Below are 22,456 nucleotides of genomic sequence, written 5' to 3' on the forward strand. Positions count from 1 at the left end.
ACTGACACCTCTCTGTGATCCTCACTGTGCAGGCCAGGTAGATCCCCCTATTTCTCTATCTGTTAAACAGTATCACAATATCTCTTCTTCACACTTTATAAGGATGTAGGATAAAAAAATACATTTGTTTTTTAAACGGAAAGTGATATATAAAATAAGGTGAAAGAAATCACCTTTATGTATGCTTTCTGCTAGCTTTATAAATTTACTATAATCCAGGGCGGTTTCTGGGCTTCTCTTAGGAATCTTTCTGTGGGTCAGTAGAAAAATGACTGTCTTATCTCCTATAAAAATAAAGGATCAAAGGATCATGGATACAAAAAGACTTTTGTGCATCTCCCTGCCTCCCGATGGGACCCACCACTCAGACTGGAAGGAAACTACTCTTCTTTTTCTGAAGCTCTCCTGTTTTTTATTATGTTGAATCCAACCTCATCAAGGTGACTGATATCTTTTGTTATATACAGAATACTTGGTTACTCCTTTCCTTTCAAAAGCGTATGCATTACAGAGGCCGACCTCTCCCCATCCCTACCAAGACTTCCCCTCCACCTCCCACACAGACACAGAAACCCCGATATTTAGGAGGGGTGGGGAAAGTACTGCATTTTCAACAAATGGGACTCTCTGGTTAATTGAATTCTCTGGTCAACTAAAATTAAACCTTTGTGTTTCAAGCTATCTTCATTCCTTAACAAGTTCAGCACAGCGCCCACACATTTGTCATGTGACTTGTGATTTGCAGACTCCGTGGGGCCATCTTTCCAAATGTCAGGTCTCGCTGGGCAGTATTTTGGACACAAATAAAGAATGAATAGGATATTGGTTCAATGTGCACTGGTCTGAGAACATGCCCTAGAGGGTGATGTTTTTAAAAACAAAATTTTCTTTGGTTATCATTTATCTTTTTTTTCCCCCCCGGATAAAAGCAAGGAGAATAAATCCAGTTGTCTGAGGATTGCTATTAGTTGAACCTGGGATGGATTCTAGAATTTTAGCTAATTTTTACCCCAATAAAAATAAGAAAAGAATACAATTTTAGCTAATGTCATAGAGAATCCATCATTTCTCTCTCTCTCTTTTCTGGTTTGAAGATTATTGGACCACATTGTAGAATGTTAAAAGACACTAAAGTAGAACACAGCCATTGTGATTACGTTAGTGATTTCATCTTCAAGCTTCCCGTTCTCTTTGGATGTGATAATCATCTCTCTCTCTCTCGCTCTGTATTCTCCGTGGGACCAATCCCCAGGACCTATAAACCTCAGTAAGACCCACAGCTGCAAACTTCAGTATTTGGACTCTCTGTCCTTAGCAGGGAGCCCTCTGCTCAGGCTTAAGAGCACGGGCTTGGAGTCAGTGGGGTACAAATCCTGTATTCACTTCTGCCCAGTTGTGTGACCTTAGGCAAGTTACTTAATATCTCTGTGCTTGTCTGTAAAATGAGCAAAATAGTACTACCTGCAAGAGCTATTGTGAGGTTGAAATGAGCTAACCTGGGTAAAGTGCTTAACATAGAAAGTTCTACTTAAATTTAGTTATTTTTCTTGTTACGCTGATCACCTCTCCCAGACCCCACATAGCAGTATTTCTCAGAGGAGCTCCATAGACCAAATGCATCATAATTATCTGGGCAGTTTATGAATAATGTGGATTCCTGGTCCACCTCCTAGCAGAGTCTCATTCAATAATTCTGGGGTGAAGTTTAGAAACTGGTATTTTTATTAAGTGCTACTCAATTGGGACACACCCAAAAGTTTGAGAACCGCTGCCCTAGTGGTTATAAGAAACATTTGATCATGTGATTTGCTCTGCTAACTAGTGAGTTTTCTTTAATTTGACTTTTCTGTTCTGGTCAGGTCTGAGCCTTTCCTCCACTCTAGAAATTTGGGCAATTCATGCCCCAGTGTCATGGACTCTGGTCATTGTTGGCTGCTCAACATTTGAACCCCTGACATCTGTATTCGACATTGGATTAGTCTTGGTGGAAGACAGGGCACCCCTTCCCACTCCAAAAACTGAAGCAGGAATGTCCTCCTCGCTCCCCCTTCTCATCCCCCAGCCCATCCACATAAGCACACACCAGAGCAAGGACATTTGACCCAGGATCAGCCAAATGGATGCTCCCACCCAGATTTTGAATCTTGGGGAGAGAGACCCAAGGACGAAGGGATAGATGATTGGTGGCCCAGCCAGGGATGGTGTGGCCAACAGCCCTGACAGTGTGCAGCAGGCCTGGTGATAAGGAGCACACCCACCCCTGCCCCTGCCACGTTTGGATAAAAATGTCTTTGATAAGGTGGGGGAAAGTGGCTTTTTTAGCATTAAGATGTTCTACAATTATGCTAAAATGTAGACAATCTTAGGAATATTTGATAAGGTTCAGCAAAGAGACAAAGACTCAGCTAGCATACTAACACACCAGAATTATGCTCTGTGCAGTCAGTCAATTTTTGCAGGAGAAAGGTTTGCTTATCTTGAAGATGCTTCACCCTGAGGCTAGAACAGGCAATGCCACTGCTTTTGACCTCCTTCTGCTTGCAGAACCTGAAAACAATTCCCAGCTCCTACTCTAGGTTTTTCAAGGTAAAACCAGATAGAAATGAATACTTGGACTTAATGACAACGGGAAAAAGAAGCAGCACTTGGGGTGGGGGGTGCAGTAAAAGACAGAAAGGACTGCAAGAAATAGAGAAAAGAAAGAGGGAAGCCACAAGGACCCCCAGAGGTGGACATGGGTGGAGGGGAAGGATGCTCAGTGTAAGCAGGGGCTGCCCATTCCCATCCCTGGCTCTCATGGGAGACACTCAGGTAGAAACAAGTTCCTGTCCTTTCCCTGCCCCTCCCACACTCTTCTCCCTCAGGAGCAGGAAGGATTTCAGTGACTGCAGCTCTCCTGGCCTGCTCTCCTATTATGCAAAAATTTTGTGGGACACACACACATTGCCCTTCAAAGGGAAGATCTGTGGAGTGGGGGCATAAGTTCAATTTAGAGGTATGCATTTGTAAGCTCTTTCGGCTCAGGAGCTAGCAATACCAAGGCCCGTGCTCTCCAAGCACTAGGACAGATCAAGGACTTGATGGCCTTTACAGTCTCCTCCAGCCAGAACGTTCTCTGTTCTGTGAATATTCTACACTCTTTATGAAAAACACAGCTTCTTTTAACCATGGCTCTGCCACTTCTTAGGCAATCCCTGTCCCATTCCGAGTCTCAGTTTCCTTTCATAAATATATTGAGTGCACTGGACACTATAAGTTGCCTACCCTGTGTCCGTTTCCCACTTCTTCCTTTTTAACATAAACCTCATTCTGTTCCGGTGTCCTTCACCTCTCTCCCATACAGCCATGTGCCTCAGGGCACCCTGACCCCACCCCCAGCCCCAGGAATAGGCTTAATTGGTCTAAAAGTAACCCCATCCCTCTTGCCAATGAGTGCTTCAAGAAGTGCAGGCAATGCAACTCTGGTCAATGTGTCATGAAGGGAAGTCTGCAGGAGGGCTTCTGGACAAAATTTCTCACTCCTAAAAGAGAGAGCCATGGGGGAAGAAATGATCTTTTATTCTCTTCTGAAAATATTTGGGCTTTGCTGTGGTGCCTGGGACCACAGCAGCCATCTTCCCACCAGCCTGAGGATGTAGGCAACACGAATGACAGCAGTTTGACAGAAATAACTGGGGGTCTTGATGACAATGTTGAGCCACTGAATGAACCAACCCTGGTTGGTAAAAGTAACATTACTATCATCAGAAATGAGTGCTTAATTCTCTGTCTTCCACATCTTTATGAATTTTTTTTCAAGATTTTTAAAACAAAATTTCCTAATATGTTTGGAAACAATCCAAAACAATTTCCAAATATAATTAACATTATCTCAACATAAATGAGGATGAGAAGATGGAAAATAGAAATTGATCTTAGTTTTTCTGTGACGACTGCAGGATTTGGCCGGAGGAATGGTCTGGCACTCAAGTTACCCTTTTTGATAGAGGCTCCATCCCGGCCTTTCAACACTAGTACCCCAAACTAGCTTAGCCTTTCTTGAGCATTTCCTTTTACTACTTTGTGCTTCTGTGTATCATTTTCTCTCTGTGCTCACTTAAACTCCCTGTTGTAATCCCATTGACTGGATGAACAATAGCAAAGGCAGGCATAATCAATGTCAAAATATAGTCTGAAATCAGCCCTGGATTGTGCAGCTGCACCACTTTCTAATTCACTTGGAACTTTATGGATGGCTTTTCTCTCTCCCATCACAGGGCTAATAACAACGATGAGGACATCAAGATAGGACTGCACTCTGCTCCTCTCTGGGTCCTATCTAATTCTAGGTGTGTTTTCAACTGGGGATTTAGAGCAGAACAAGACAGGACCTGAAACATCTTTCCTTTACTTTTAAATGATCAGTAAATAAGAATGTACTTCCAAGACAGAGCTGGTGTATAAAGTCAAACTGCTCTTGCCAGCTGTGCCAGGTTGCCTAGTCCTTGAAATCAGTTATGACCTCATTTCTAATCTCAGACATGGAGTTTGGTTTTAAAAGGACTTCAAGAGACCTCAAAGCTACCTAGCCCAATCGCTGGAAAGATTCAAGAGCTGAAGAGATTAAGAGACTTGCCAGATGATTACACGGCTTGCCCAAGATTACAGGCAATAGCGGTAAAAGTAACTATAATGGCAGCTACTATTTATTTAGCTCACACTAAGTGCTTTGCATTAATTTAGGCCTCAAAATTACCCAAAGTAGTAGATACTATTTACTCCCATTTTAGAAATGAGGAAAGGGAACCTTGGAGATATATTAAATATTGTCCAAGTTCTACCAGCCAATAAAGAGAGATGGTTCTTAAACCTCAGACTGCGTAACTCTAAAGTCTGTGCTCACAGCCACCCTGCCGGCTGGTATATATTATATTATACCAGATGCTGGTAGACCCTATCTAATCTTAACACACCAAGATAACACTTACATTCAAAAGAAAATGGAAGTTAGAGTAAGACACTGTACTTTAAACTTTTATAGCTCTTCATGGTTATTGAATTCTAACCCATGTTCATTCTACTACAGAGAAAAAAATGAGCTGCATAATATGACCTAAACCTAGTTAATGTTTGTATATATTAAAATAGCATCTAGACAAGATACAACTAGATCTCTTTTCAAAGCACAACATCCTCTTTCCTTATAGCTGTATAAGATTATTAGAAATGAAAGTAAGTTTCTTTTTTCTTTAAGTATTAAAACAAAACACCTTGACTTTATCCTTTCAGATCTTCCCTATTTATCAGGCTGACATTTTGAAATTTGGGTTTGCTATGAAAATAGCTTACCCAATGAAAGAGCATTGTATTGGGCCAATGTCTTTTTTGAGCACTGTGACTCTTGGTTTCATTGTTCTGTTTTGCTGCAGAATTACCATTGCTATTTTTAAATCATCGCTGTAGACTTGTCAGCTTTGAACCACTCCTGCTCTTGACTGCACTGGCTCCAGCCACCTTTTCAATCCTACTGATAAGCCATCCCACGTGTAATATTTTTTGGTTTCTCATCTATTTATAATTGCTTCTCGAAAACTAGAAAGTTGTGTTTGCGCTCTAGTTATTTTTCCCCTAATCTACATTACCCCTCTGACTGAAATAATAACCTGTCATGCTTAAACTATTTGTGTAATGCAGAGGACACTCGGGCCTCCTACACACTGCTAATGGGACGCCAAATGTGGCTTTAGAAACTCAGATAAAAGTGGGTTTTACCTGGGCCAACACTGCATTCTGGGAAACAACATTTGCATGCACATTACTGACATAGGACCGTCACACTGAGTATTTCTTGAGGAGTGGCAGCCTTCCTCCATCTGAAGTCAGAGACTCAAGGGGACATTCCCATGCCTCAAATGCAACTAGTGCCTTGGAACTGCCATTTTATGCTCAATGTGACGCTGTGGTAGTACAATGACTGTGTCTTCCAACCAATGCTAATTTCCAGAGTATGGTTCTGAGATGCATCCCCGGCTTCACATCATGAGAGATTTGCTTTCATCCATACATTAATTCACTCATTCATTTACTAACTCAATATGTACTGATGAGCAAAATTTTTCCAAGCGCTTATCCCATAATAACGCCAACTTAAGAGCTATGTTATTAAACATTCTTGAATTAAATTCTTAACCTCTACCTTTTAATAAAAATGTAAGTAATGGATAACATTTCTGAGCTTTTATGAAAAGCCAGCATAATACAGAAGTTAAGGGCATGGAACTCTAAAGCCAGAGGGCATGGGTTTGAATTTTGACTTTACCATTTAACTAGCTTTGTGAGCTTGGGCAACTACTCAACCCCTCTGGGCCTCAGTTTCTTCAGGCTTCAAGTAGGGATACTTATAGTATCTGTCCCCAAAGAGTTATTATGAGGATTAAATAAGTACATTCCAGGAAAGCTCTTAAGACAGAGTACATAAGTACTTGCTGTTCTTATGCAGCAAGCACTGTGCTAAGTACATCACATAAATTATCTGGATTAAATATATAAGGCAGGCATTATTTTCATCCCAACTTAGAGATGAGTAACCAAAGTTTAAAAAGGTTAAATAACTTGCCCGAGGTTGTGCAGGTATAGCTAAGAGTGAAGCCAAGATTCCAACCCAGGCATTCTGCTAACAGAGCCCATTTGCTTAAAAACTCCACTACACTGTCCTGACAGAATTCTAACTTTCCAACCAAGCTGGGTTGGGTCAGGTCAGATGTGGTGTGATTTGGCTGGGCTTGGGTTCGGTTTATGGAATTGTATAAAAGTAAGCAACTCCGTAGAGAATATGACACTCTATCAGCAGCAGGCACCCCCCTACCCCCCACTGATGTATTAAATTGTGTCTCGATTAACTTCATTAATGTCTTTTTACTTTCCTGGGATTCTTGTTGGTGAACAGGAATTTTTCTGCTCTCTGAAAGAGCAATTCAGCAGCAAGAAAAACTGACCGTACTGAATTGGTTGCTATTCATGAAGTAGTTTTATTGAAATAGAACTGAATCACACCAAGGGTTGAAAGTGCCCTTTTTTGTCTTTTAAGTATATATACAGATATAGATTCAAAGACAAAAACTTCATATAATTTCTAATGGAAATGGTATGGAAATAAATACTGAAAAATAACATGTAGACAATGAAATGATGAACTGCTCTGTCATCCCCTTTGAGAAATTCGAACTTCTTCCTCCTTCTGTGTGTAGAACATACAGCAGGAGTGGGGCAGGGGCCATGATTTTATAGGTAGGCTTCACATCCTTCAGGGACCGTCTGACTATCACACTGAGTAGTTTTACACCCCATCAAATAGATTCTCTTTGTTCAGAAAATAAACACAAGCCTTATCTCATATTGTTTGGCTAGTTATTTTAATTAGAGTAATGTGAGATATTAATTATCAATATCTCTGTTGGGTAGGAATTTTTCCTTACTCAAGGAAAAATCAACAACAATAACAATTGTTGAAATAAGGGCTAACTCTTATTGAGTGCTTTCTGTATGCCAAACATTTTATATGTTATCTAGTTTAATCCATATAGCACTCTATGGAGTAGGTACTGCTATTGTCTCTATATTATAGATGAGAGAACTGAACTGAGGTACAGGATGTTGAAGTATCTACCCCAAGTATGGCAAGAACAGCTAATTCTTCACCAAAATTTGTGTTTCCCCTTCCAGAATCAAGCTGCCCAGACGGGGACTACATTTCCCAGCTTCCCTTGCGTCTCGGTGGAACCATGTGACTAGTCCTCACCAACAGAAAGCAGAGGAAGGGATGTGTGTCTTTTCCAGCCCTGTTGATTACTGGCTGTGCCTTCTCTACACTCCCTACTTTTCTGTTGATTGGGTGCAGAAGATACTGAGGTTCTACGGGATGCAAGGACCACAAGATGAATGAGCCTTATCTGTGAATAACAATATGGAAGATTGCTCACCAGGAACATCAACATTGGTTTGTCACATGGGTAAGAAATAAAATTCTATTGTGTTAAAGCACGGATAATTTGGGGTTTATTTGTTATAGCAGCCAGTGCTATCCTAAGTAATACACAGGATTAATCTGGAGGAGCCAGAAAGCAAATCAAGGGATTTTGACTGCAGAGTCCCCATTCTTAACCACTCTACTCAGTGCCCCTCAGAGGAGGCAGTAAGCTCTTCACTCCAGTTCATTCATGGCAGAAATGCACAGAGGGATAGAGATACATTAACAGACCAAGTCTAAAGAGCTCTTCTGAAGAGAATCCAGGCACACATGTGTCTCAGTGCATTGGATTTATCTTTGGCCACTTGGCGTCAAAAAAAGCTACATCATCTTGAAATGGTGCTCACAGGAAGTTCACATTTCTTTTCTTGCTTTAAAATGAATGTCAGCTCTGCTTTCTGAGAATCCACCAAAAAAGACACTGGTTTAAGAAAGAAAAATAAAATAATTATTCTAGATACATTCCTGAGTGAATTAGGTAATTTTTGATTCTCTAAAACTGAGAAGTGTTTCCTAATGCAGCTGCACTCAAACTCCATAGTACAGACTTGAAGGGAACAACCAGGAACGGATTTAAGTGCTAACTGAACTCAAGCTCCCTGTCCCACGCCACCCCTACACTTTCCCTCAGCCGTCCCAGTTATTCAGGCCAATGCGTACCTTTTTTATGGGCTAAATTTCCTGGATGGTTATGATTTTAAAATCTGTGGCCTCAGAGTGCTGTAATTACCTCTTGATGATGTAATTAGTAACAAAATTTAAGAGGGTATCATGGGACACCTAGAACCTTTCCAAACGCATCCACCTCATTTATAAAGGGTTTTGAACCACTTCCCCAACCAACTACCCATAAAACTGGGGCTCCCGGGGTGACAGAACTCACTCCTAGTGAACACAGCATACTGACCTATGCAATAACGACAGGTTGAAGAATATTATAAATGTTGTTAGTGACCAGTAACTCACAAGCACTCTCATTACCTTACCAGCAGTGCAGGCAGGTGTGCTGAAGTTAGCACCCTGGGATACATTAGACATGATGTAGGGAATTAGTCATTAGTCCCCATAAGGCGTGTTTTTTTCCCACTGTGGTGATGCGAAGAGTTTAACATGAGAGCTCCAGTGTGAGAGCTCAGCCAGCCTCTGGCAGCTTAGATGCTATCTAATAAGAGCTGTGCAGGCCAGCCCTGAGTTCACATGAGATGGGGATTTTCCTTTCAACCCTGCCCCTCACCTGCCACCCCCATCACAATGAAGATTGCCAAAAGAGAATTGAACAAAGTCCTAAAGAGACGTTGTAAAGGCCCATTACAACAGCTTAATGTCCAACGCACACGTCTTCAGCCTGGGATGTGGCTGCTTGCTTTTCCAGGGTTTAAAGATTTTGAAATGTGAAGTGAAAGAAACTGGTTAGCAGGTAATTTGGCCTGTGTTAAAGCAAAGTTTTGTGGCATCAGACGTAACAATGTCAAACATGACAGCAAAATTCTATAATCTGGTAACATTTCACCTCATCAGTGAGGAAGAAGCAGCTAAACTTTGGAAGTCTTTTGGGACTCTTTGGAAACTTCTAGAGTTAGTTTAAGAAACCATTGGCCTTGGACTCTCAATGGAACTCGGATATACAGATGAGCAAGCAAAGTGCCCGCTTTGTATTGCTAGGATAAGTTCTGACATTAAAAGTCATCGATGACTTGGAAGAGAACGAGAGATTTGTTCCCAAGTCAAGGAATTGTGCAGAAATGATATTTGACTTACCTAGAATGAGAAAAGTACCACAGCAGAGAATGTGATTTAGAACACAAGCTCACCACGATGGAAATCTCTGGAAGAGTAAGGAACAGATCTAATGCTGAATGGGAAATTAAGTATTCCCTAAAATGAAGGCAAAGCTCCAAGTTTCAAATGTTCTGCCTGAACCTAACTTGAGTTTAGCCTATAAATGTTAGAATTGAACTGAGGAGCCTGGAAGAAATTTTATGGATCAGGGTAGAGAAAATAGAGGCTCTTGGGACCTTTCACTCAGGGCTGTCTTGAACATCAATATCCCCAGGGGGTGGAAAGTTTGAATCTTGGGGTCATCTTTCACTAGCTATGTTATCTTAAGCTAGGCGTTTATCTCCTCTGAATCTCATCTACAAAATAGAAATAATAGTATCTTCCCAATTTACTTCTCGTATTTATGGAGATCAAATGAGGTAAGGTAGGAGATTCCACTTAAGAAAACTGAAAGAGCAGCTTGTTCCTAAATCAGAGAGAGCCCATATCCTGAAAGCTTCAAGCCCTACTCAAGGAAATGGCTTTGACCCTCCGCAGAGTAACAGTTTGGTTTAAAGGCCAAAGATTTATGGAGATGATCTGGACTCATACACCAGGTGTTGTGCAGCAAACACTGCTCTGAGTGAGGAGATACTAAAATGTGTTATGGGGAATAAATGGTACCACTGGCACGCATGTCCTGTCCTTCTAAAGCAAGGGGCACGCTGAGAATGCTTCTTCAGAGGAGTGGCAGAGATACCATGTAAGTCCATTGTCACGACAACATGCCTGCTTCCTTCCTCATGAGTAGAAATGGTGTCTCCTTTGGAAAGTGACCCATGAGTCATTTCCCATCTCTGCCCCGCTAAGTGGGTGTGAATTAGAAATTCCCATGCCTCCCCCTTCACTGCCACCTTCTCTTGTTCACTAAATTAATTCCCCTAGACATATACCAACAAGAGTCGCTCAGTAGCTCCCTCCTGCATTATTGCAGCAGCCAATGAGTTCTCCCTACTGCTGGGCCACTCCACCCCAACATTTCCTGGGCACTATGGCCAGGTATGCCTTCCTAAAACACCACCTTAAGGAAGACTGGTGATTCTTCATGATTGACTCAAACTCCCTTATCTGCCAGTTAGGAGCATCCACGACCTGGTCCCATTCATCTTTCAAAGCTTCTCTACTCATAACCTGTGCTTTATTCAAGCTAAACATGTTTTCCAAACATACAACATGTTTCCCCACCTCCCTGACTTTGCCCAGACTGCTTCCCTCCTCTTTTTGAGGTGCAACATCCAGACCAAAGGTGAGATCTTGACAGGGCTTTCCCTCTGCCCATATTGCTACAGTATCCTTGCAATACTGCCCTGCTAAAACGTGTCTCCTGTGTTACGCATTTTGAAACCCCTTAGCTGAATTCACCCTTCTATAGTTCTTTTGGATTTTGCTCAGAACAGTTACATTTTCCTTGTAACATAGCTCTTTATATGCTTGCTGTATTCTACCATCTAGGCTGTAAATTCTTTGAGGTCAAGGAACCATGTCTTACCTTTATTTTCCCCTAATAATCTAATTCACTAGGTGTTCAATATTTTTTAAATGAATGAATTAATGAATAAATGAATGAAGTCTTACCTTTCTTCCTTTACTCATGCTGTTCTACACAAAATGCTCTACTTTGGCTTCAAAATACCAGCCATCCTTCAATGTCAAGCTCAAGGCTCATTTGTTTCATAAAGCCTTCCCCAAGCTACCTCAGACCCCACCTACCCCTCTGCTGTATTTATAGTCTATATGCCAAAGAGCCAAACAGATTATCTCCTAAATGTTCACTATCTGTAAAGACACTGGTCTCCTCTAAAGCAGAGGGTCTTAAATCAGAGATCCATGGATGGCATTAGGGAGACCGTGAACCCTCTAAAATTGAAGGCAAATTTTTGTGTAAATGTCCAGGTGCTTTAGAGTGTCCAAGAACTCCATGCCCACCCTGCAAAAGTTTAAAAGAACCACTGTTCTAAGGGGATTGTAAGCTGAGATGGAGTCTGTCTTTTTTTCCCTCAGTGGCTAGCCAAGTGCTAGGAACAGAGAAGAGACTGTCCTTGAATGGCTGGAAGCATTCCCTTGACAGGACCAATGTCTCTTGACTTCCACCGTGCCCACCTAGCACAGTCTCAGCCTGCGAGGTGGTGGGCAGAGTTTGGTAATGGCATCGTATGTAGGCAACCCTATGATCTAAGGATTACGATGAGTTCATTCCTAAATCGGAATGGGGGAAGAGCACCTGGCCTAACAGAATTGCCTGTCTCGGTGTGAAATTCTCTGACAAGATGGGGAGCAGTGCTGTTGCTGCAGGAAGGCAGTGAGCCCTGGGTAGTTCTGAGAAGCCCATACAGGAGCTGATCTCCTCTGGAGGCAGGCCTGGCTTGGTCCTAAGGGTTCAGGGCAGAATCCTTGCCCATCGTTTGCTCTCCTACCTTTCTGCCTGGCCTGGGCTGCTCTGGCCACCTTGTTGCCTCACAGCAGCACTGGAGGTCCTGAGAGGTCCAGAATCCGTTATGTGTTGAATTAATACAAAATAGCCTTTATAAAGCATAATGCTTTAGGGAGATAATGTTAGCAAAGAAATGTCAGAATTTTCACTTGGGGTTGAGTGGCAGGACAAAATAAAGTCTGTTACCAGCTGTAATGTTTTTATAAGAAGAAATATTCCATGGAGTCTTTTAAGTTACAAAATGATGACTTTAGCTATTTAACAAAAGAGTTGATTAAAAAAAGAACAGAGGAAGTATGATTGGTGATTTTTGTTTCAACAAGCTGAATTCCTTTTGGTTTCTCCTTGATTTAAGTGAGGGTTTGTGTTACAAACCAAAAAAATTATAAGCAGCTAGTGCAGCCGTGGTTTCGATAAAACTCTCTTAAGTAATGATGATCCCACCTTATTTAGACAAGTCAGGGGTCAATATGGCCTTATTTGCTTCTGTTTTTCATTAGTGGCGCTCTCTCTGTAGCATCACACTTCCTACCAGCTCCCTGAATACACAGAGGATTCATGCTTCAGTTCTGCATGTATTAAGAATGCAGCCATAGCAACTACTAGCATTAATGAACTATTTGCTTATGCAGTAATAATTAACTTCCATTACATTACTTTGTGTGATTACTTTCTTAATTGCCTGAATTATGCATCCATTTAATATTTAATAACCATTCTCAGAAATCAGACACTGGTAAAAAACAAATTGCTCACAGTTTCCTTGCAATAATTAAGCTCACAAGAATAAATGAAACCTTTTAAAAACGAATGCCTTGTGATTATATCCCTGCATATAGAACAAGATCCTAAATTAGTTATTTATTAAATCTAAATTTAAGTCCAAATAGTGCATTTTTCACTTTCACCTCGGGAAATCAACCTGCACAGTACCTGCTATCAACAACAGAATTAAGTGCCTTCTATTTTTGGGGGGAGTCACAAGCTACATTAATATTTATTACCATGCAAAATTCAAAAGTCCTTAAAATATTGTGTTTATTACTTATTTCAACTTGGCATCTCTTTTACACAAGGTAAGTAAGATGTTTAGTTGGAGACTAAAGTGTTAGAAAATTAGATCAATAGCTCTCCATTAAGATGGGCTATTGTGAGAGTCCCCATTCTTTTCTGCTTCCCCGCCCTACCACCATACACACTCACATGCATATTCAGGCCTGTACATCCACCTCCTAGCCCCTTATACAACGGCAAAAACACACACATGCAATGCGCTGTATTCTTAGCCAAGCAGAAGGAGATTCATGGCAATTTATCCTCATCCATTTACACTCACAGCCAGGCCGTTTGATCTCCCTGCCTTTTCAGGTTGCCAGCTAGAGCTCTCAGAACCCCCATGCCCTTCTGCCGGCACCCAGGCAAAGCCACACGCTGATTTGCAAAGTGATAATGCTATTATCTTATTGTACATCAGCTTCAGTTCCCACTGGCTTGCAAAGTCATCACTGTCTTAACAAATAAAACGTGCGACAGCTTTATTGCAGGTTTCTTGGTGAATAGATTCTACCGAATCTGGACAAGACAGCTTTTTTTTTTTTATCTTCCTGGGACCGCATCTGCAAAATCGTTCTGCCATTCCACATTGATTATGGCAGCCATGTACAGACATGCTTATCTGAACCATAACCATGTTAGTCTTAAGCTACAGGGACACAGGGATGTTATTTACCCACTGTTACCCTGTGCATACATAATATACACAATATAATGTGAGCCACATGAAAAAGGGGAGGGGGGAACTGAAAGCATTTTGTACCAAATGAGCTAGTTCAGAAAAATAGGTGCAGCCTAAGAGACTATATGCAGAGTGCCAAGCAAATAACTGAGATGAACCATTTTCCTACCAGAGAGGAGAATCTTTTTACGAGGCATGGAAATAGCCACGGGGAAGGGGTAGCGTTGGGGGCGGGGGTTGGTTTGTGGCGAACAACCTGAGTTTAGGGTGTCACGAGTCAACAATGACTGTATCCTGAGTTTCTAAACTGAGCTAAATTGATGCCAATCTCGCTGACTGTTGTTACAGTGGGCAGAGTCATTAGGATTTGCTTTTTAAATGATCTCACAGCCTGTGAGGCTGAGAGCTGCTAGCAAGGCAAGGTTAGAGAGAAAATGATAGCAGTATGTTGATGCTTCACAGACCTCATGATAGTTTCCGTCTGTCATTATTTACGTCTGACTAGATGCGTCATGTCAGCTACCTAGAAGGCACTTTAATATGAAGCCCTTGTTTGCCTCCGCTCTTGCACAGCCAGACCGGGATACTATTATTTTTGCATCACTACACTTAGGTGAAGCTTGCTTCAATCTTTCCGTAATGACACACAAAAGAAATAAAAATGGTTGTGTTCAAGTTATTATACATGCTTGTATTCTAACAGGCCTCGTCAGCATGGCTCAGAAAAAGAAAAAAGTGAATTTAAATCAATAAACAGACATTTATTAAAAGGTCAGCTTAATTTTATTTGTTTCAGCTTCTTCGCCAATATTTTAGGTAAAACTATTTTTCTTTGGCTTTGGTTTAGTGTCATTGTTATTGGATGGACTCACTAGGGGGAAAAGATATAAAACTAATATTTGATCAAATTTGCTCATGTTTTTTAACATCATCTTATATCATTTTTATAAATTCTACCAGCGGCACTGTAAATAAAGTCACACGAAAAGCTTTCGTTTTATGTCTACATTATTGGCATCATTAAGGACAAATTTTCAAACAGTGTGCATTTATCTGTAAAACTATATACAGAGAGTCCTAACCTTAGAGCCCATAGTGATTTTTAAATCTAGGACAGCTATTTCATATATCAGAAAAAAATACTATGATGGCAAAAAATAAAATAGGATATTTATGGTGTCTTTCACCAATATCGTCTTAACAAATGAAACCACCACTACTCTGTACCCGTCCCTGGTAGAGAAAAGGAATGTTAGCTGAAAAGATTTCTATAATGTTAGAATTTATTGATACCATTTTATATTGAAAACTGCAACATAGCTTTAGTAGGAAGCACATTTTAATAAGGCCAACATATTCTAGGTGATTTTTCCCTTATGCTTTAAAAAATGTAATAAATATAACTGGATTTAAGCGTGAATGAAACAGTCTATGAACACATTTGAAAATATGAAAGCTTATACATATATGTAATACATCAGTAAAAATACAGTTTGAAATTTTTCTTTCCATGCATAATTTAGTACAAAAGCTTGAAAAGTTACAATTAAAAAAATAAAATAATGCACACAGACTGATTCTTAGGATTACATGTTTATAAAGTTTCCACCAAGATTCTATATTTAAACAGTAAATAGCACTGTAGTATCCAGAAAATGACTTCTTACTCTAAAATGAGTAATTTAGATAGGAGAGAGAAAAATGCACTAACCCATCTTGCCTTCTGAGTTCTAACTTTTAACAGAATCTCAGGACTGCAGTATGAACTGAACAGATTTCTGTCGAAAGCCTGGGTCATTCTGAAATAACTGGGGATGTGTGGTACTTGATCTCCTTATTTAGATAGAAGAAGTGCTTGTATTTTTGAAGTCTGCACAAGCCGTGTAAGCATAAAAGTATGATAACAGAGATCTCTTTTCTGTTTTAAGGATCAGACGCCAGTTTCATGAGATGATATTTTCAGGTTGACGTATTCGCGTCTGCGGCATATTTTTATAAATTTCAAGTATAACACTTTGTTATGACTAAATGAAATGTCCTGAATACATATACACATATTTTATATATATATATACATTTTTAGAATGCCATAGAATTTGCATTTTTAACCAATGTGACTGTCATAAACTACTAAGACAAATACCAAATACAGTTATTTGAAAAAGAATCGATCACTTCTCCCGATCTCCTAAAATTTTTAAGTAACTACATTATAGCATGTACGTTAAAATACTTTTTAAAAAATTGTTTTGCCCAAGGCGTTTTTCTTACCTCCTGCTCAAGCTGCATGTGAGTTGTGGCAAAAAATGAACAGTAGGTGGCAGTCAAACCACTAAACTGCTTCAAGCCTTCATTAACTAGAATCTGTTGTTAAGAGTAATAGGAAAGTAGTATATTTTTCCATTTTAAAGAATTCATTTTATAATTAATCTTGAAATACATTTCTAAGGTCCCAAGCCGCTGAAATAGTGAGTTGATTGCATCCTTAAGCGAATAAGCCCAGATAAAAGTGATTTAATTTAAGAACACTTTCTGCTCTGTCTCCATGACTTTTTTTTTCCTTTTTTCATTTCTCTGTTATTACTGTTTTAACGTGTGTCTTTACGCAGTTTGGTAGTTGTGGACATGATCAGCACATTCTTGGGCCGGAGCCCAGGACTGTGTAAGTCATACTTATATATCTTTGTGCAAATTTTAAATAACCTGTAGGAGCTTCTCTCTCCCCTGATCTTATAGACTGAATGTGTGTAATCCCTTTCTGTGCCTCAGAAAATAAACTTGTTTATGGGGAGAAGGTTCCAGACAAGTAGCTGAAACACAGAAGGAACATCCTTTAAAGCAGAGAATTGTGGACATCTGAAAATGCAGACAGTGTGAATGGAAAGGAGCTTTGCATAAAAGGCCATGTCATCCCCATGAGAGAAAGGGCCTTAACTGTTGGGATCACCGTGGCATCCCCACGGTTGAGAACAGGGCACCAGGCAGATAGTAAATGTTCAACGAATATTTGCTGAACGAATCAATGAGTGGCCAAAATCCAAGTCCTACACATCTCTCAGACATCTATCCTGGAAGTTTTTGCTTTTGTCTCAGTTCTTCACAATGATAAACCTATGCTCCCACTTCCCACCATTGTCCCTCCCCCAGACATTGTTGCTAATTACTATCATTGGGAATTGACATGGCACCACCAAGACAACACATAAGGACATGACTCCAGTCTAGTCGATTTGGAATGTAGGTGATGCCTTTCCTGTGAGTTACTGGCCACAGTTGTTTCTAAAACTCTAAGCTCATGCTACAAAAAAAGCAAACTATGAAGTAGCATTGGCCTAAATCTGGGACAACTTGATTAATTTACTTACCTGCCTGTGCCTCAGTTTCCTCATCTGAAATGTGAGAATAGTAATAGTGCGTACTTTAGTAGGGTTGGGGTAAAAACTAAGTGAGTCAGCACATGTAAGAAACTTAGACTGTTGTCAGGCACATGGTGAATCCTCCATAAATATCAGTTATTATTACTACATTTTATTATTAGATTTGTTATTAACAGTATTATTATTTACCACTGGTCTGTGCTCATACATAACACTTTACAAAACAATTTTTGTTCACCGTTATCTGTGCATTTCAATGAGAATCACTGTGACAGTGAATGGACTGGGTGATATAAAGAAAAGTTTGTACAATAGAACCAGCGGCCTCAGAACAATGAAGTATGACATGGAAAGGGATATGTTTTAAGTTGACCAACAATTTGATTTTCTTTTCTTATTTTTTCTTTTTTGACCCAGCTTTAGAGACAGCTGGGAAATAATTAACACTCTCTACCTCCCCCTCTCCCACCCTGCTCTTCCTCACGTCTCAGTCCAACTGAGCTCTGAAAATATTTTCCAAAAATTTAAAGCTCACCTCAAACCAAGGACTCAGAAATTCTCACTGATTTTGAATTTTTTCCCCAGATCTATACCTTAGTTCATTAAAATGACCGTGGTAAGGACAATCAACTTAAGAAGGAGACATTATAAGATGATTTCCTTTTATCCTTTGTTGAAATAGAGATCTGCATTTTGTCAAAGCTAAATTCAGATCCCTCGGGGACCTAAGTTTAGTTCAAACGTCAGAAAGGAGGCAACTCAAGCTGTGTTTACAATCTGGCAGTTCACTTCCCTCGTATGCAGGTAGCAGTGGGCAAGCCCTACAGACCAGATTTTAAGGTAGCAGTAATAAGCATTTTCTAATCTTGCTAGGAAGATAAAACACTTTTCTTCAACCTATCCATCCATTTGTCTCCTCCCATAGCAAACCCTCTACAGTATTTTAGCAAAAAATGTGAACTAGTCAAGTCTAAGAAAATAATAAGTAATTTGATAACTTTCTGAGACACAGGTTCCCTTTTTCCAGAATCTTCTATTCTCTTAGGTGACTCTTTGAGGAAGGAGGTCAAAATATTGAGTTTGAGCAATTTAAATAGGAGACATTGAGTAATTTAAAAATGAGACATTCCGTACAAGACCCATTCATTTAAATTATGTGAAAATCCAAGGTAGACTGTGTGTAATTAGGAGCTGTGTAAGTCCTCAGGCAATTTCAGTGGGGGTTAGGAGATTGCTGTAATGGAATATGACAAGGTTCCTTTTGTTTTTCATAAAATGTTGTATTCCCCCTTGAAATGTAACAAATCCTTAATGAAATCACAGCCCCTTTATTGTTAGGGAATACTTTTTATGTTTTGAGAGATCAACAATGTCAAAACAATAACTGCAAATTAATGATGGACGAACCTCAAAAGATTCAGAGGTTGGTTAGTTCAAACATATGAGGTCTCACGTGAACCTATGTGAAGGCTCTAGTTGAAATCTTACCTGATAAGGTGCTCCCGTGAGAGATATGAGGGCCGATGCAATGCAATGCTGAGTTGCTCTGGGGAGAAAATACTGAGTGAGGAGACAGGAAATCTGATTTGTACTAGTTATGTTACTCACCTCCTGGATTATCCCAAAGAAATAACCAGGAATATCTGGACATGGTTTTCTCTTTGGTTTTCCATTCTTTTCTTCTTTTCTTTGTTTCTTGGGGGTTGTTCATTTATGAAGAGAAATAAATTATTTTCTGTGAAGAACTGGAAGACTATTGAGGAAAAAAAAAAAAGACCATTTTTACAGTTTATAAGTAAAACCCATAGATGGATTAATAGTAATTAGTTTCTGCTAAGCCAGAAACACACACTTTCATTTGGCCCTCAAATAGTGAAATGATTGATAGGTTCTAGCCAAGTGCGTAAGCAAAATTATGGTGGTAGCTGTGCATATTATAGCCAATGCTACACGTATTTAATGTGATTTATTTATAGCTAAGAGAATTGAGGAAGGAGCAAACCAAAAATTTGCTTTATAAATGTCATGCCAAACTAATCTCCTTTTGTGTGAATACGTGGATACTCAGTGGTAAGTCAATATAGAATCCTTGCAAAGTGGATATTTTAATTTTAGACAAACATGAAATTAAATAGCTTGCACTATCATGGACTAGAGAAATAAGTGTAGGCCGGATGATGATGTAAACTAGAAGTACTCTGTAATTGTTCCAGTCTTATTTGGCTTTTTTCCCCAATAATAAGGTTGAAGTCATAAAAATCAGGCCTATTAAACTGCCAGAGAACAACAAAAAATTGGGAGGAAGACTTGCTATGTTGGATGACACCATTAAGATTCAAAAAACTTAATAGGCTGGAAGATACACTAAAATAAATCAGATGAATTTTAACAGATTTAGAGTCCTTCATTTAGGTTCAAATACACTCACATACAAACTGCACACACACACATATATAAAAGAGAAGGGACATTGGTTTTTAGTGGTCTGTATATAAATGGCCATGGTCTCTAGTTGACTCCAGTTGACTAAAAGTTTGGAATGACTATCAATGTGGCAATGCCAAAAACATGAATGTAATGACAGTTCACGCGTAGACTTATGTGTCAGGCACTCTTCCAAACTACTCTCAAGCATTATTTCGTTTATTTCTAGTATCATCATTTTATAGATGAAAAAATAGAGGTAGAGAAAGGGTAGGTAACTATCTTGGGGCAAAGTCAAGATAATAATGCCAGCGTCTGCCCCGAGATGCTCTGAATCACCATTCACTCGTGACTTTCAGCTCAGGGAAAGTAACTGCCCATTGTTCTCTGGGCTGGAGTCTGGCTCTCAGTTCTCTGTCCATCTTAAGAAGGACAGGGATAAAATGCAATGTAAACTTAGAGAGGCAAAGCTGTAGGAAATAGAGATGCTTGCCTGGAGGGGAAGAAAGTTGGTGAAGTCATGATAGGTGTTCTCAGGTGTCTAGACTGGAGATTGTCAAGGAAAAGATTATACTTGTATATGTATTTTCAGAGTAGGTGGAAGTCACAGGGAGGCAAATTTCAACCCAATGTATGTTCTTACCACACAAACGATCCAAACTAGGATGTGCTGCCTTGTGAGATATGAGCATCTCATCTGTGAAATGATCAAGAGAAAGCAAGATCAAGGAGCAGTGCCATGCAGCGGTGGCCAGTTGACCCAGATGGGTCCTAGGGTGCCTTCCAAGGTACAAAGATTTGAATAACCAAGGAAAAGTTTGAAGTGGAAACACTTGTGAACTGCTTCATTCCCTCCACCCAACACACACACACACACACACACACACACACACACACACTCTCTCTCTCTCTTTCCTCTGTCCCCATCTATGTCCTTATATGGTAGCAATTACACTAGGTTTGCAGCTAGTAGATCTGAATTCTAAACATTTTACTGAAACATCTCTGCCCCTTTAGTTTCTCTTTCTGTGAATGAGAAAAAAAGAAGGAAATAAGGAAGGAAGGAAGGAAGGAAGAGAGAGAAGGAGGGGTGGAGGGAAGAAGAAGAAAATGAAAACATAAAATAAGGAGAACAAGAAAAGTAGATTTAGTCAAGCTTCTCTCTTCATACCTTTCCAAACTTTTGTGAAACCACCATGAGATAATAGATTAGCAAGAGCTAGGGGAAAAGAAATATATCTATTTAAAGCACTCTGTGAATTCAAAACATTGAAGGATTGTTTGGCTCAGTATCTTGTGTGAATCCTAGGTCATGGGTTTGATCCCTACAAATTGGTTAATTGCATTCTGTCCTCTGACCACATGCTCTGTGCCCAAGTCAAATCTGGTATCTGGTGAATGGCTATTTTTGATTATACCAGGGACTATGGGATAGAGTAAGAAGAGCTCAGTACAAAGCTATCTCCACCACCAAGAGACAACACAAAATGTAATTCTTCATCATTGTGCACAGTGGTACCATCTCAGCACATAAAGGACAACACTTTTAGTAACAGGATACTTTTCTGCAAGTAGGGAAATTTTACATTTAGACTAAAGACAGTTAAAATGGAAAATATATACATATGCACACACATATGTATGCATGTGTACAGCACGTGTGTGTGCATGTGTGTGATACAAAAATCTCAGAATGGGGAGCTGAAAAAAATAAATGCCCAAGTCAATGACCCAGTTTTTATGCATTGCCAGCCAATGAAATATATGAACCCTTATTACGGTCATCAATATCTAGTATCTACCCCTTTTCACTCACACCAACTTTCAAATAAAGCTATAGAAATCATAGGAAATTATATAATAAAACAATACGAGAATCTTCTAAACAGTTTTAAAATGCAACTTTAAACTTAAATCAAATGCTACTATTTGCACGTCAGGAATGAAAGCATAAGCAGGTCAATTATAAACCTAGTACCCTTAAGGAATTGGATATTATATTATATCCATAAGTAAGAAAACAGATGTAATATAAATGTAGAAACTGGAAATTAGGTGGTTTATTTTTCAATTTCCCTAGATTTACATTAAGGAAGTACAATTGAACCTTGAAATCATAATTATAATATAGGAGTTAAAAAGCATTCAACAGAAGGAAAGCCCTTTAGCTAAGGATTGTTTTGGGATGGAAAGCATTACATATTGCTCAAAAGAGCAAACTAAAGAGAAATAATATATCGACTAGAGTTGGGATAAAACTATCAAGAATAATAAAATATACTGAAAGCATTTAGTTAAATTGTCAGCATGATTTTTCTATCCTGAAATTTTCTCACACTGCAGATTATTATAGCACTTTTTAAAGTGATAGCTTGGATATTATTCTAGAAAATTTCTTGATTTCCTCTGTGATTACTTGGAAAGTTATAATCTCTAAATAAAGCGCTAAATATCCTAGTTTACACCTGTAATGGAAAACTCTTGTAGGCTATGCGGGAGACAGCTAGCAGTCCACCAAAATCTGTTCTTTCCTTCTTCCTAGGCATGTAGCTAGGTTACATTTCTCAGCCTCCCTTGCAGCTAGATGTGGCCATGTGACCAACCTCTCACCAACACACTATGAGCAGAACGTATGTGAGCAATTTTCACTTCACTTGCTTAAGAGA

The 22,456-nt window shown here is 39.6% G+C and overlaps 1 long non-coding RNA gene across 2 annotated transcripts in view; it reads left to right on the forward strand.

Moving 5' to 3' along the window:
* Nucleotides 1-274: 274 nt before the first annotated feature.
* Nucleotides 275-22,456, forward strand: part of LOC131410847 (uncharacterized) — a 55,957-nt gene continuing 33,775 nt past the window's right edge. For both annotated transcript variants that reach the window (XR_009221423.1, XR_009221422.1), the window contains exons 1-2: nt 275-440; nt 7,702-7,988. This is a non-coding gene — a long non-coding RNA (uncharacterized LOC131410847). The remainder of the gene's footprint in view (nt 441-7,701; nt 7,989-22,456) is intronic.

This window comes from Diceros bicornis, chromosome 10 (genome assembly GCF_020826845.1).
Source record: "Diceros bicornis minor isolate mBicDic1 chromosome 10, mDicBic1.mat.cur, whole genome shotgun sequence".
In the NCBI taxonomy this organism is placed as follows: Eukaryota; Metazoa; Chordata; class Mammalia; order Perissodactyla; family Rhinocerotidae; genus Diceros; species Diceros bicornis.